Source organism: Glycine soja, chromosome 20 (genome assembly GCF_004193775.1).
Source record: "Glycine soja cultivar W05 chromosome 20, ASM419377v2, whole genome shotgun sequence".
Classification (NCBI taxonomy): Eukaryota; Viridiplantae; Streptophyta; class Magnoliopsida; order Fabales; family Fabaceae; genus Glycine; species Glycine soja.
In genome coordinates, this window is record NC_041021.1 from 3,166,240 (window position 1) to 3,181,937 (window position 15,698).

Below are 15,698 nucleotides of genomic sequence, written 5' to 3' on the forward strand. Positions count from 1 at the left end.
AGAAGGAGGAAGAGTTGACAATGAAGGCCCGGGATCAATTTCCTGAGCATACTCATCCTCCTCCGTGACAAACAGGAATAAGGAAGAAGCACATTTATGACCACACGAATATTTCTCATCGTAGTTGAAGCATAAACCTTGTTCGCAGCGAAGAGCTAGTTCCGTCAGCGTCAATCGTTTGAAGGGAATGGTGGAGGAACGTGGTTTGGCCACGGACGACAGTAAGATTGATTCCGGCGGAGTCACGCTAGGGGAAGACGAGAGTCGTGCAGGAGTCGCAATAAAGGTTGTAGTAGGGGATGACCGGCCTCCCTGCCGACGACTGTCTAGCAACTTTTCTTCATGGAGTCGTGCAAACGAAACTGTCTGAGCCAAGGAATGAGGTTGCATGACCTGCACCTCCCTTCGAATCCCAGGACTCAGTCCTGATACAAAGCAACTAAGGACAAATGGCGCCGGAAGGCCGATAACTCTATTAGCGAGAGCTTCGAACTCCGAGAGGTTTTGCTGACACAGTTGAGCGTTGCGTCAATTTACACAGTACTCCCGTAGGATCTTCGTAAGCTGAAGACGAAAACCTTGCGTGGATGGCATGGAGAAAAGTTGACCAAGAGGAGAGTTGGCCACTGCGATACTTCCACTGAAACCATGCTAATGCAGGACCTTCCATATAGAACGAAGCTATCGTAAGTCGATCATGATCTGGTGTCGCATGATATTCGAAGAATTGCATAATCTTGAATATCCATCCCTCAGGATCTGATCCATCAAAGCGAGGAACCTCTAGTTTCAACCGATAAGCCGCATTTGCCGTTGCGGCTGATGAAGCACCTGGAAACGCCTGTGGAACATGAGAATTGGTATGCGAGGTCTCTAACTGGTTCATACGGTTAAGGAGCTCGTTGAACTTTGAAGACATTGATGCTGAAAGCTTCGCGAATGCATCTTCCCAACGATCAACACTGGTCTTGGATCGTGTAGCTTCGGCCATGGCGAAAAGGATCAATGAAAGCACCAATGTTAGGCTTGGCTTTCGAGGCCCAAGCAACCTCCGTGGAAGGAGAAGGGTAGAGAGATAGAGAGATAGAGGAAGGAACTAGAGAATGCGTTTTCTGATATTATTCACCAGCATTTTTCTTGCATTTTATACATTATGTTATTACGTAACTGCCTTATTGCTTAAGATAAATGCTAACAACGAATATTCTTTATTCCTCCTAAGCTTCTAGAAGATACCTACGCTATCCTTGTGCCTTTGCATGCACCCGTGAACACTTAAGTTCTAGCACATAATCTTTCAGATAACTAGGAATGTTGCTTCCTCTTTTGGGTCTTCCTGCTACTAACTCCTTGTTGTTATCATTGTTGGGCCTGGTTGCTTGCGGTTCATAGCTGCTACTTACAAACGGTTCAAAAGCAAGCTACATGACAATAATACTTGGGACATGTCGGAAATAAAATTATTAAAAATTCGAAATGCAGTCTATAGTTACTGTGAAAAAATAATTAAAAATTAGATTAATTTTGTAAATTCAAAATATATTTTATTGTTTAAAATACTTTTTTGATTAATTATAAAGGGTTGTTTTTATTGAGGTTTGGTGATATATATATTCGTGCCAATTTTCGTTTTATATATGAACAATTTTTTTTTTCTCTAGCGGCAAGTCATTTACATTGAAAATGGGAGATTCGATATTAATTCACAAAAAATATTTATTGTAATAAAGCATTAAGGCTCGTGTAACTAACGTAGTTAAATTTCATACATCAAAATTATATATTTATTCACGCATCACATGTTTATTTACTATTAAAATGATATTTTCAAGTTGTATTGTATAAAAAAATTGAGGAAAGAAAAGTTATCCTATTTCAATTAAGGATAATATCTACTGTCATTTTTATACTTCTAAATATCTCTTACCAACGCCTAGTGAGACTGTGAGAGACAAGGAAGGAGAGCCAGGTTGTCGGTGATGTGGAAGAGGGGACTGGTAAAAAATATAGAAACTAAAACCTAAATAAGTTTTAAAAAATAGTTTAATAAAAAAGTGAACAAAAAATTTACAGATTAAAATTTATTCAAATCTTAAAATAAAAAGAGTGGTTCGTCTACAAGTTGTTTAATAATATCTTAGGTTATTTCTCATCCATTCAGTAAAAAAAAAAGAAGTTTATAATTCTCATCCTTGTCCTTTTTTAGTATATATACTGCAATTTGTCATTTTTCTCCACAATTAGTATATTAAAATGTATTTAAATAACAATGAGAATGTACATTGTTGAAGCTAAGAGGATTCAAATTTTTAAGTTTTAATGAAAATAAACAAAAAATATAACCGACCACGTGACCATATTTATTTATTTATTTATTTTTAAAAAAAGAATTTAATTAATTATTTTTTTAAAAGAAATTTCACAAAATTTAATCAATTGAGTTACCATTTAAAAAATGAAAGTCTTTTATTTTTTTGAAATTTTTTGTCTCCAATTAATAATTAATTATTAATTATTAATCTTTATTAATCTTTTATTTCTTAAAATTTAATCAACTATTTTTTTTAAAAAAAAAGTCTCACAAAATTTAAACTAGATAGAGTTAAAGTAGAATTATAAGTCTTTTTCTTAATCAATAAAATATATATATATATATACCTAAAATATAAAAGAATCCCTTGGATAAATCTTATGTGTTTCCACTGAAAACAACACTTATTATATATAATATGAATGAAATCAAAATAAAAAAAAAACAGTTACTAACAAATAAAGAACCCAAATAAATTTAAATACTGTGGAAGAGTACACAATAAAGATTAATAATTAATTAAAAAAACAAAAAATTTCAAGAAATAAAAGACTTTCATTTTTTTAAATGGTAACTCAATTGATTAAATTTTGTGAGACTTTTTTTTAAATTCTACTTTAGCTTTATCTAGTTTAAATTTTGTGAGACTTTTTTTTTAAAAAATAGTTGATTAAATTATTTTTTCAAAATAAATAAATAAATAAATTTGTTCTCGTGGCCGATTGTGTTTTTTCTATTTAAAACTCTCGACATATTATTTTCAATCTAAATATAAGGGGACTGAAGTTGGAATTGAGATATTGAATAATTTTAAAGATTAAAAATGAGAAATTTAGTAAAAATTTGATAAAATTACAAGATATAAGATAAAGTTTTTTTTAAGAGCAAAGATTAAGGTTTGACAAGGAAATCAAAATAATAAAATATATATATTAAAAGACAATATAAAAAATATATACCGCATAAGTACTAAACGAATAGGAACACTAGATTATAAACACATAATAATAATAATAATAATAATTAGTCACAATCTATTAAGTCCAGATATATTTGTCGCACTTTTTATACTCTTAAGGATTAAATTTTGTATTTTCATCTTTTAGAAACAAATCTATTAACAATGCAAAGTTAAAAAATATTATGACAAATATGTTAGTGACAAATTTGTCCCTTCGTACTACTGTGTTGGCTACTTTATTAACCGTGCGAATATAAGTTAAGGACGAAATATATTTGTCACACTTCTTACATTTTAATTTTGTATTGGATTATCATTGTGTATATACAATTTAAATTCTATCATATATTTTATTTAGCAGCAACGCCTTAGATTAAACTACTATCTCCCTCCATGAGTTCTTCTCAACCCTACCAGGTTTTCTTGTTTTGCTATTTCTCCCTCACGCCCAGACCAGTACCTCCCTCCGTCGACCTCATCGTCATGTCTGTTGCGTTGTCATATGTCAACCTGAGACGTCACTACCTAGTAAACTGTGCCACCATTGCCGCCCAGTATGAGAGAGACACAGGGAACAGCACCACGCAAGCAAATTATTTGCATTCTTTGTTGTGTGAATAGATGGGATACAGAAGGCACGACGATCAGACAATGTTGGTAGTTCTAGGAAGCAGCCGAATCAGTATTTCAACTATGTGAATCCTTTCAAAATTTTATCCATGAGTGCTTCTCTTTTTAAAAATTGATGTGTTAATATATGTGAGATTCTGATTGGAGTGATGGCTTTTTTGTGTTTCGTACTTTGTAAGAATTGTAAGGAATAATAGTTTTGTTCAATTGCACATGAAGTGTTTGTTATAAAACCTGAATGTTCTTCCATGGCTATTGTTACTTGTATGATATGATAATAAACACACTAACTATCATGTTTGCCTATAAATCTGGCATGCTATAATTTCGGGTGTAATAGGAATACATGTTTAGTAAAATCATTGTGAGTAGCTTACAAAAAATTTAAAAAAATATTTTGCAGTATGAAGCATGTTGTAATTTCAAGTGTAATTGGAAAAGAAGAAAGTTCAACAAGAGTAAATGTCAGTATAATTAAATGAAGTTACACACGTTATGATTTGTTAGAATTATCAAAGGAAGTTGTTGTAGCAATCGGGCCTAATTAAAATGAATGGTTCAACCGGCGTTCATTTTATTTATTTACATCTGGCATAGGATCATCATTGTATATCTTCAATTTAAATTGAATGCTTGCTTTTAATTGCAGGTTTGGGGGAGGTAATCCAACAAGGTTCTTGAGGAAGCTTACAAAAGATTAAATGATCTTGTTCTCACAATCTGCCTTGAATTATTCCAATTTGGCTCAGACTTAGGCTGCTGAAATGCTAAAGGACTTGATGAGACTGAATTTGTAAAAGTTCTTCACAAGAAATTTGCTCGTGGTGAAGAATATCATTCATTGAATTAGTTCTACATGGTGTTCAAGAAACTCCCACAAGAGCTTAATGTTATAGATAATGCTTTGCTAGACAAAGTTTTCAGGCTTAAATTTTTTTTTTCTTTTATTGTGTCTTTATGTGAGAATTTTTGGAGAATGGCTGCTTTTATTTCCTGTAAGTTTGGAGAGCTCAAATTGTTATCTCAAATATCAACACATGTTGCAAGACTTGCATGTGGCTTTGCTCTTCTCTGCACAATGACAAGCCTTACTTTTTGTTTCTGGATAATGAATACAATGCAACAGTTTGGTAATAGTTTCCAGCCATTAGTGGTTATGGGTGCATTCTATGTAAGTTGAAGTACCAATGGTCAAATTACAACAATAAAAAGTATCAATTTTGTCCCTTTGAATTGAAACGCGTGGTAATCATAAAGTTGAACTCTATCTTTGATTATTGTGACAACATTACTCAATTATAATGAGGAAAGAAAATTATCTGAAATTTTAATTTGTAATAAAGAATATATCCATATATGTGTACTCTTTCGACTGATTAAGAACTTGTAATCCTCTTAACTACATGCATTCAAATGGAAATAATAATTTACAGTAATACAAAAGGAAATAAAAGGGAAAGTAAATACATGAAAGTGCTTACAAAATAATATTTGAATAGATTTATAAAGCTTCTCTATTTCACGTGTAGCAACAATGTTGAAACTTGAAGTTAGACTTCTACCCACAACACATTTCCTTCCCACAAAATAAGTAATACCATATGCTTAGATCAAAAGTCAAGAAGTGGAGATCATTGCTGTCAGAATCCGCATTCCAAGACAGTGAAATTCTAGTACCATCAATCCAATATGACCACAAGCCAATCATTATATTAAATTTAACAAAACATGATAAAATCATCAAGGTAAGCCTTCAAACATGATAAAATCTTTCATACTAAGTATGACCTTGATGGCTCACAATTTACTGCAAAGTAGAAAAGGTAGTTGAAATTCACAACCACAACAAAACAACCTTTGCACAATTAAAGAATCAACATGACTAACCTAAACGAATTGCAGTACATATAATTTTTTTAACAAAACTTAAATTAGCCTCCTGACAAAAAAAGTTGCATATCTTCCATGAACTAAGAAAATAGTCCTGCATCATATAGACTTGCATAAGTATAAATGCAATATTAATTAGTTGTCATAATGAAAAAATACATGATCTGTTACAATTAACAGTTCTAAATAACAAGAGTAGGAAATAACAGAATCTAATATAACAATAGTTAAGTACTAATCATATTCAAAAACAGGAAAACAAAATATTACCTACAATAGGAAATAATGGAATCTAATCTAACAATGGCTACATAACGTTTATTAGAAGAGAGCATGAACAAGGCAGACTATGGATGACAACAATTTGGGTTGGGGCTTTCTATTCTCAGAGGACTAGGTGGTGGTGTCTTCAATTGGAGTGATGATGGCAATGTAGTGAAATGGGTGACATTGACATCATACAATAATTGGTTTTTTCGCAAGAAAAGGAATCAGTGGAGACTGTTCGCATGAGGGCAGAGAACTAGAAAGAAGATAAGATGAGCTTCCAGTTATGGAAATTGTTAGGAGATGAATGGAGTGGACCTGTTGTCACCATTGCAAAGCTTGAAAACCTTCCAGATATGGAGATTAATGTTACCGAAGGTGAAGACAAGAATATGAAAGGTCCACTACGAATGAGGAGAGAAAGGCAGCGCAGTGCAAAACAAATAAGGTCACGTGCTTCAACTAAAGTAACACTATAAATTTGGACCTTTGGATTAAAAAGAAATAAATGGCTCAGATTATGATTAAGTGTAATTTACTCTTACTCTTGGAGTAACTAATCCTCTTCCATATATATAAAAGGATGAATCAACTTATATTCGAAGTAATCTTAAGAAAATTACTCTCTATCCTTATCATCCATTCTCTTAAAGTCTATAAAAGGATGAATCAACTTAAAGTTACTCTTCGTGTAAGTTGATTCTTCTTCTTTCTCTATATATATGGTTATAAATTACTCCATAGTTTGAAATGTATTAAAAAAGCTAATCTATAATATAACTATTACCTCCACAAAATAAAATTTTTGGATACGTCACTGTTCTTGGATGCAAGTTTAGATTGCAAAATGGATCTTCTTTTAATATTTTTTATATACCCTCAACAGCATGGATCTTCTTTATCATGATTTTAATTTCAACTTCATTGATTTTGTTCCTGTTTTCATTTTGGTGATAATCTGGACGGTACGATTGTGTTGCACCAACGGCAATAACAATAGCAACAACGGTGTGATATCATTTTCGAAGAAGGCTCGGATCAGCCATCAGGTGCTATGCTGCTTACTCGGATGCTGCGAAATAGATGATGAATGATAACAATGCAGGATTCAATAGCGGCGGGGAATGAAGAAAAGCAGAGGGGAATGAGGAAAAATAGACATAAAAAAGAAAAGGATATAACAGGAAAAATGAGGAGAAAAAAGAAGTGAGCATTACAACCTTTAATCTTTGGCTATGAAGTGTAACATTAAAGTATTCTATTATTAGATGTTGTACTCAGAGATTACCACTAGATTACTCAAAAATACTCACGAGTAATTACTTAGACCAACAAATCATTATAAAAGAGATCATGAGTTTTAAAAAGATATTAAAAAAATATAAAGATATGAAAAGTCGTTTACGGGAACTCATGCCAATGCCACCAGTGTAATTAATGAATATAAGCACATCAACCAAAAACCAAAAAGTAAGAACCCAAAAGGGCACTTCAACAAAAGATATAAATCAAATAACAACTCAAATGATATACAATGAAAGTGGGTATAAGGATGGAATCATCAAAACTAAAGAGTTAATCACACATATCATACAAAAACTTGAGAGATAACATCATGAATCATATCTACAAGAATACTTGGTGTAATTGTCTAAAGAAGCAAGGACGAAAGAATACTTGCAAAGGTCTAAAGATGTTTAGTGAAAGAATACTTAAAACATTCTAAAATTTGGTTACTTGTAATTCTGTTTGGAAATGAAATTGTGTGACAAGGAATAGACATAATCTTAGGGTAAGACAAATAAAAATAAATTTATTGTGTGTTTTTTTTTATCATATTTATCTATGATTTTCTTTAACTAGTTAATGCACACCCTCCCTTGTTTTCAAAATCCCCTTTTAAAAGTATTTTCATTCGAAAGCATTTTAAAAGGGTTTTTTTTATATTTTATTTAACTAACTTCTCCATCCCTAGAAGCATTATTGGTTAAGAAATTAAAAAGAAAAATATTTTTATTAAGATGTGGCAAAATACACTCTTCTATGATTTTTAATAAAATCTTTTTTAATTTCTTAACAATGTCCTAAGACATTAGAACACTGGTTAACAAGACTCTTAACAAGACTCTTAAGTAAATTACTTGTATACAAGTAAATTACTTGTATATGTAAATTACTGGTTAACAAGACTCTTAAGTCATCGATAAAACTCATAGATACTTTAGAGTGAAAAAGTTACTCTTATTTATATATTTATACTATAAAGTTAAGTCTTAAATGCCTTAACTTTAATCAACATTATGTGATGGAAATATAAGGTTGGTTGGATGATTAAGGGAAAAGGAAAAGGAGAAAGATGGTGGGTAGGATTTCTTCTATTAACAAAAATTAACAATACTAACCATTAACATTTGTCGATAAAAAAAAATTAACATTATGTTGGTATGAATGTAATTGTGTTCAGGTTCTTTAAACAAAGTTTTGAATTTAAATCTTGTGGATAAAAAAATTTTGGATGCAAGAGGAGATCACACTAAAAAACAGCCAAGTTATTCAATAAATATTAGTCATCGATAAAAATGGTGAATATTATATACCAATAACGCAGTGATAAAAATATGACTTACCTTTTATTTATCATGTCTTTTTATATTTTTAAAAAAAATCATTTTGCATCAATAATTTTTATATTATACACCACTATTTTAAATTCTCAAATAATAATTTTAATTATTTTTAATTTTTATATTTATTTCATCTCCAATGTTAATTATACACGTATATTTTAAAATTAATTATTTTTTAGTTTTTTTAAATTGTATTCATTATATTAAATGTAAATTACTTGTATATGTTTCATTAAATTTAAATTAAAAACATTCATATGATAAATGGGATACTTTTTAATAATAAATAATTAAATATCGCAACAAAAATAATTAAATATAGTATCTAAGTCGATATGTAGTTTGACCTAATTGATTAATGTGATCTAGTTGCATATCTGTATTTTCAGCTGCTTGTTATAAAATATAATAGATGAAAACAATTGCATATGGTAATGAGGGATATAAATTAAATTAATTAATAATATAATAAAATGGATGCATATGGTAATGAGGCACAAGTGGAGATATAAATTTAAATTAATTAATGATATAAAATGGACGATCGAATTGATCGCGCGCAGTCGCAGTTCATAAAACGACCTAATTAAGTTTTTCAACGAACAAGTTCATCTTTTTTAAGGCAAAAGTTCAGAGGTGGTATTTTGCAAGATGAGAATATAACTTTCTTGTGTGGTTTTTCAGCTAAATTCGGAGGTTATTTTGCTTTCGTTGCTGAATTATGAAGTACTAGTGTACTACTATTACTATCATACTATGGTCTTTATTAAGTTGGCTCAAGGAAGAGGTTTCTGAAAAATAAGTTCTTATTCTTTATGAATCTTTTTAGCAAAATTATAAATTTGATGCATTGAACAGCTGTGAGTTTGTTTGCTTTAGTTTAATTAATAGTCCAAAATTTAAATGAAATATTTTGTAGGAAAAACTTTATTACCCATAGAGCTTGTGTATAATTGTTTCCGGTTAGAGGATACTTGTGACTTTTACCAAAAGATTAAAAAAACAAGTTTTTTTTATAGACAAGACTAAATTTATTTGAAATTTTTTTAAAACATCACAATCATACATAATCAAGGAACAAAAACTATAATAATTAAGCCAGTTGATCGATTTCATCAAACTTGAAAATGGCTTTTCCAAACTCGAAAAGAGAGCTAACTTAATTAACTCGTGTATGGAAAGATGCAATGCAACTTACTATAAACAATAATTTTGTAAGACAGTGTCATATTTGAATTGACCTTCAGGACGTAGTGTATTTATGTGTTTATATGAAAGGCAAACACAAAGAATGATGAGATAACTCGAGGATTTAACTCACTGGGTTAAACGTGAGTTATTCTAACTTTTTTTTATCAATATTATCTTTAATTTTTACCGATAAATAAATAATAATAAAATAGTATTTGATGAAAAAAAAGGTTAGAATGAAATAAAATATAATATATAAATTTTATTTTATATTAGTTTATTTAATTAAAACAAAATATGTCATAATATTAAAAATAATATACCTTCATTTTATTGATTTTTTTTTGTTATTGAAAGCTTTTTTTATAAAGGTTATTGAAAATTTTTAAACATAGTTTGTTTTCTGTTTTCATGATAAAAAAGCTACATAATTCAATACTTGTTACGTGTTGCCCACTTGGCCGCTGGGTCATTCATATTCATGTATTTGTTCTTCTTTTAAAAAGTGATTTAAATAAGAGTGAGAAAAACAAAAGTAAACGAGTTTATTAATGTGTTAAGCTTTGTTTGGCAGTCACTGAAGAAAAGGGCCATAATCATTTTGTGACCAGTCAGGAGTTGAATGTGGTCCCTGATTTCTCCCCATTGTCACTTTCAGGGAAAATGAGAGAAGCTTTCTAAAGCCCCCAACTAGTTGAAAGATTCGGCTAACTAGATGTGAAGGGTCCCTCTGATTTTTATTGTAATAATGGCCCACAAAAGGGGCATAATTAATAGACTTGATGCTTTGATTTTTTGGTTTGTGTTGAACCAATTTCATTTTCACTTTTAATGAACATGGTCATGATAACCAATTACTGTAGCACAATTGTTAAATAATTTTTTTAATCAACAGGTTTACTATTTAAATTTTAATTAATTTTTAAATATAATTTTTTAAGGTAAAATATTTACCATAAATAAGCTGAATATTTCTGATAAAAATTTATCATTATTTTTTATAAAAACAACTCCGTATTAAGATCATGCTAAAAAAACATTATTATCAATACTATTAATATATGATTTCATCACAAAAATATCTCCATATAGGAGGATCAATGGGGAGCCATAACAAAGCACAATTGAGTTACACTAAGCCCCTTTTCAGACAAGTGTTATTTTTCTTTTTACATGAATGATATATATATATATATATATATATATATATATATATATATATATATATATATATATATATATATATATAATGTATTAAGATAAGCAGTGAAACAAATTTCAATACTTACTTTTACATATTAGACAAAAATTATCAAGCACACGTTCTCAAATTCATGAGGTATCACTGTTCAATTTTTTAGAGTATTATTTCTCAGTAAACTTCGCAAAGAGAAATTATTGGAAATATTTGATTCAATTTATTTTAAAATTTTATTTTCTTTTTAAAAGAAATCTAGATCAAATAGATTTTTAATAAAAAGTAAAGAATAGCTTTTATAATAAAAAAAACAACTTCAAATGAGTTTATTTTTTAAAAGCTATTTTTTTATCGTTTGTTTTTTTATTCTTTATTTCAAATCCCAAAATCAAAGAACATTTTATATAAAAAAATTCCAAATTAAATATATTTTTTAAAATCAAAACAATATAAATTACCTAGTGATTTTAATTTTAAAACTAATGTTCATATATTTAATTTAAATAAAATTTTAAACTTAAAAATGTAACCAAATACTACATAGTATGTATTATGCTTGAGTATCAATTAGCATTTTTGTGATAATTTCTTAATTATTTTTATAATATTCCACTTTTATTATTATTATTATTATTATTATTATTATTATTATTATTATTATTATTATTATTATTGAGGATATTACTTTTGTCATCTTATATTACTAAATTATGAAAATAAAAACTTAGCATATAAGAATATTAAAGTTGATTATGTGAAAACTAAATCTTAAAAGATACCTAACATGAATAAAATTTATACAAAGATCTTACACTCACGCTTCTTACAAAACATAAATATGATGCATAAAACATAAATTAACTCTCATACATTGGGAGATACAAACTACAAAGCCTTCTTCCATGCAATCATCTTCAAACTCCAAGCTCTCTTTTCACGAGTATGTCTACATGCTCAACTTATACAAATATGAAATTAAAAGAAATGAGACACAATGTCTAGTGAATTCTCTAAGAATTCTAGACTGACTCTCTGTTTTAAAGGTCATTTTCTTAAACCTCATGGTTTCTTTCTTTCTTTTTTCTTTTCTTGATACTCACACACAATTATTGCCATCTCCTTACATCATACCTTAAATTTTAATTAGGCACTTAAAATTGACTTCCTATATAAGACTCCTAAAACCTTATTCTTACTCTTTGACCTAATTTCATAGAGGATGGTAAGTTGGTGTTCTCAAATAAATAATAATTACAAGTTATATATATCCTCATCTATATAAGAAACAGCTGTTATCACAAACCTTGCCATTTTCAGTTTTTGTTTGTGATCTGTAGTGGGAAGTCTCAATGCTGTAGTTGTATATAAAAGGAAGTTCTTTTTTTCAGCTAAAGTATCAAGAACCACACCCATCCTCTCCTTTCTCTTACTTGAACACTTATTCATACTATTATTTGCCTTCATTTTCGTGGTATGTATAATAATTATTAATTCACATCTTATGATTCTTTTGATTTTTAAATTTTTATTTTGCATATTTTTCCTTCTTATTTGTCCAACTAATGTGTCATTTTTTATATTTATTTTAATTTCCAGGCAAGGTTTTCTATTGTTTTTAATTATGAAGTTGATGGAGGTGGAGATTGTGAATCAAAGTTTGGGGATTCTGATTTGAAGGTCGTGGATATTGCCTTTAATGGTGCTGTTTAACCTTATAATGGAAAAAAAAAGTCGACGATATCTTGGAGCTGAAGATGTCAATAGTTTGTCAAAAGTGGATTGAACCATCTCACAGTTGTAGAAGTGGGCTTTCAAGAAAGCCCAAGTTGAAAAATAGTTATTTTATTTATTAGGTTGCTCTGTTATTTGTCTTATGTTTCATGAAGATGTATTGCTCCTTTTACCATTTTTGTTGTTGTCTTCCTGAGGTGTTTCTTAACTTTTATTGTCATGTTCCAGGAAGATCGTCTATTCTTCCTTTTATAAATTCCATTAATTGTTATCTTTCGGTGTTGTTTTGAGTTGTATTGTTATGTTCCAGGAAGATCTATTATTCCTTTTGTCAGTAGAGTACTATCCTTTTTTTTATTATATATACGTAATGTTATATATAATATATGTTAACTGTTTATTTAAATGGTACGTGTCTTTATATATTGCGCTTATTTCCCCAATAGATAGCGCTTCTAAAGCTCTATTTATGTTACCGATATGTTACCATGCTAGTTGCTGCGATAACAAAACGGGAAATGTAATTACTATTTCATTGTTTTTTTCTATCACAGATCTAAGCAGAGAAATTGTGAGAATAGAATTAAAACCAATAACTCAAGTACTCAACATGTAATCCAGGACAAGCAAAATATAACTGCCTATGTTTATGTATGATAGATACTGAGAAGGTTAAGAGATTATCAGTCACAATAATGAGATACAAAATAAATAGAAAGGCATAAGAAAACTCATGGCAAGGAAAATATTGAACTAATTCAGGGTGTTGAATTGTGAATCTTTTTCCGGGGACCACATATGGCTCAATACATAACGAACTTATCTCGATTGATTTCAATAAATTAATTTGAATTCTATTGATTAAAGAATCTTTTTTAAGAAAATATAAATCTTAAAATTTATGTTTAGTAATTTATAATATATAAATACTATATTAAATCTATTAAAACAACAACATTTTTTGTTTTTCCTACTAATTTTTACTTTTCTATTGCCTAATACTAAATTAAACGCTAGACTAAGGAAAAAAAAAAACCGTAATGAGAATAAGCCGGAGATAATTTCTTAAATCTAAAATGAACCTAACTCAATCAAATTATTAAATAATAAAAAAGGACCAGTAATGAATAATGGAAAAATTCAGTACCTGATTAACAACTAAAACTCTCGCTCTTCCAGAGTTGTATCTCACTAATGGCTTTGGGCGCCCAGAGGGAAGCCTTCTTTGCCCTTCACCTAAGCTGCGCAGGAAAAGTCCAATACCAATTCCAGCAAACAGTAAAGTTTCATAAGGTTTTTTTGTCCAGGTACAGGTAATCCGCATCTTCACATACATATCTATTTCACCAAGTTTCTTTCTAAGACAGTGCCCAGATCGTTGATCTTGAGGTTGTCTTGCTAGATGCTGCATCCCAGTGGCATCATATGACCAAAAAAAGTAAGTTAGAATCATTAAGATAAAAGAAAAGTTGTAAGAATTGAAAGCAAGGTATCAAAACATATATAGGACCTCGGGAAGTAGGAAGTACACTCTACCCTATTAAAATTTCAAAGCATAAAATGACCTTGTAACATTGATATTGAATGAAATGATATTATGATACTAGAACTCGGACCCATATGTAAGATGCTATGTTATTTAACTTCATTATAATTATTAATAACTCAAGCAAAATGAATTAGTGATTTCTTTTCACATCAGACACACTTCAAAGGTAGTTATAGTGATGTTAATCATGTACTCTGTAACACAACTCCAAGGCCTCATGTGGACCTATTTGGCAGTTTGCCATAAGAAAACACTCTCTCATTAATAGAATTCCAAACCCTCAAAGACTTTTCTAACAGTTAAAATATTGATATTTTATTATTTAATAGAGAAACAAAACTGAAATGAAAAGCATGGATAGCACGTTATACGTACGAATTAATTTAATTTACCATTATTCTAATGTGGCCGGACTCATATTACGGGAGAAATTTCCAATCTTCAACATCGGTGCCCCTGCTAGATCAAGCAGATTTAAATTCAGATTTTCTAGAAATTGAAGATGAAAATGGAAACATGATAACCATAATATGCAAATTCACAGGTTCAGTTCCCAGTCTTAGAAGTTGGAATTTATAGCAACCTAAATCAAATTTATAGACAATATTCTTCCTATCAAGGAATTATAAGGTTTGTCTAATGATGAAGGGGGAAGAAACGTTCGATTCTCCTACTAACAAAAAAAATAATTAACAATTAATATTTTTTGATAAAAAAATAAAAATAAAATTCTTGCAGCTGCCAAACTATCATACTGAAACATTTTTTAATTAATGGGTAATTGTTTGATAAAATGCATCCGCCAAACAAAATATAAGAGACTTAAACATAATGGAAAATACAAGATGATCTGAAAATAAACCAGAACCACATTGATTCTAAAAAATCTAGCTAGTTTCATCTCTGGTCTACAATTTGAACACTATGGGTAGCCTCTTTCTCTGCAAACAGAAAATAGAGTTGTATATATGCAGTACATATATAATGACAATTGAAGGTTAATATGAAATAATAAATTTGCATGCCCTTGGATAAAATGATATTAATCTTAATTTACCTTTATATGTTTTGTAGCTTTGAAGGAGACGACGCAAGAACGGTGTTACTGTAGCACGAAAAGGAGCATTTTGTTTTTAATGTTTACTCTTTTTTTTAAAAAAAATAATGTTGGCTCTAAAAAAAAGTATGGCTCTCAGCCTCTCAAAATAGTGTGTATTTTTTTATTTTCCTTAAATAAGAGCAATAATAGATCGCGCTTAATACAATTAGCGATATCTATATATTCCGCCTATAAACAAAGCGCTATCCACATATTCCGTCTATATAAAAACGTCATCTATACA

The 15,698-nt window shown here is 29.6% G+C and overlaps 2 long non-coding RNA genes across 2 annotated transcripts; both read left to right on the plus strand.

Moving 5' to 3' along the window:
* Positions 1–3,641: 3,641 nt before the first annotated feature.
* Positions 3,642–5,003, plus strand: LOC114401355. Its single transcript, XR_003664255.1, has 2 exons — positions 3,642–3,925; positions 4,552–5,003. It is a non-coding gene; the product is annotated as an uncharacterized LOC114401355 (long non-coding RNA).
* A 7,326-nt stretch (positions 5,004–12,329) lies between these two features.
* LOC114402916 lies at positions 12,330–13,140 on the plus strand. The gene is made up of 2 exons (XR_003664553.1): positions 12,330–12,546; positions 12,672–13,140. It is a non-coding gene; the product is annotated as an uncharacterized LOC114402916 (long non-coding RNA).
* The last annotated feature ends 2,558 nt before the right edge of the window (positions 13,141–15,698 follow it).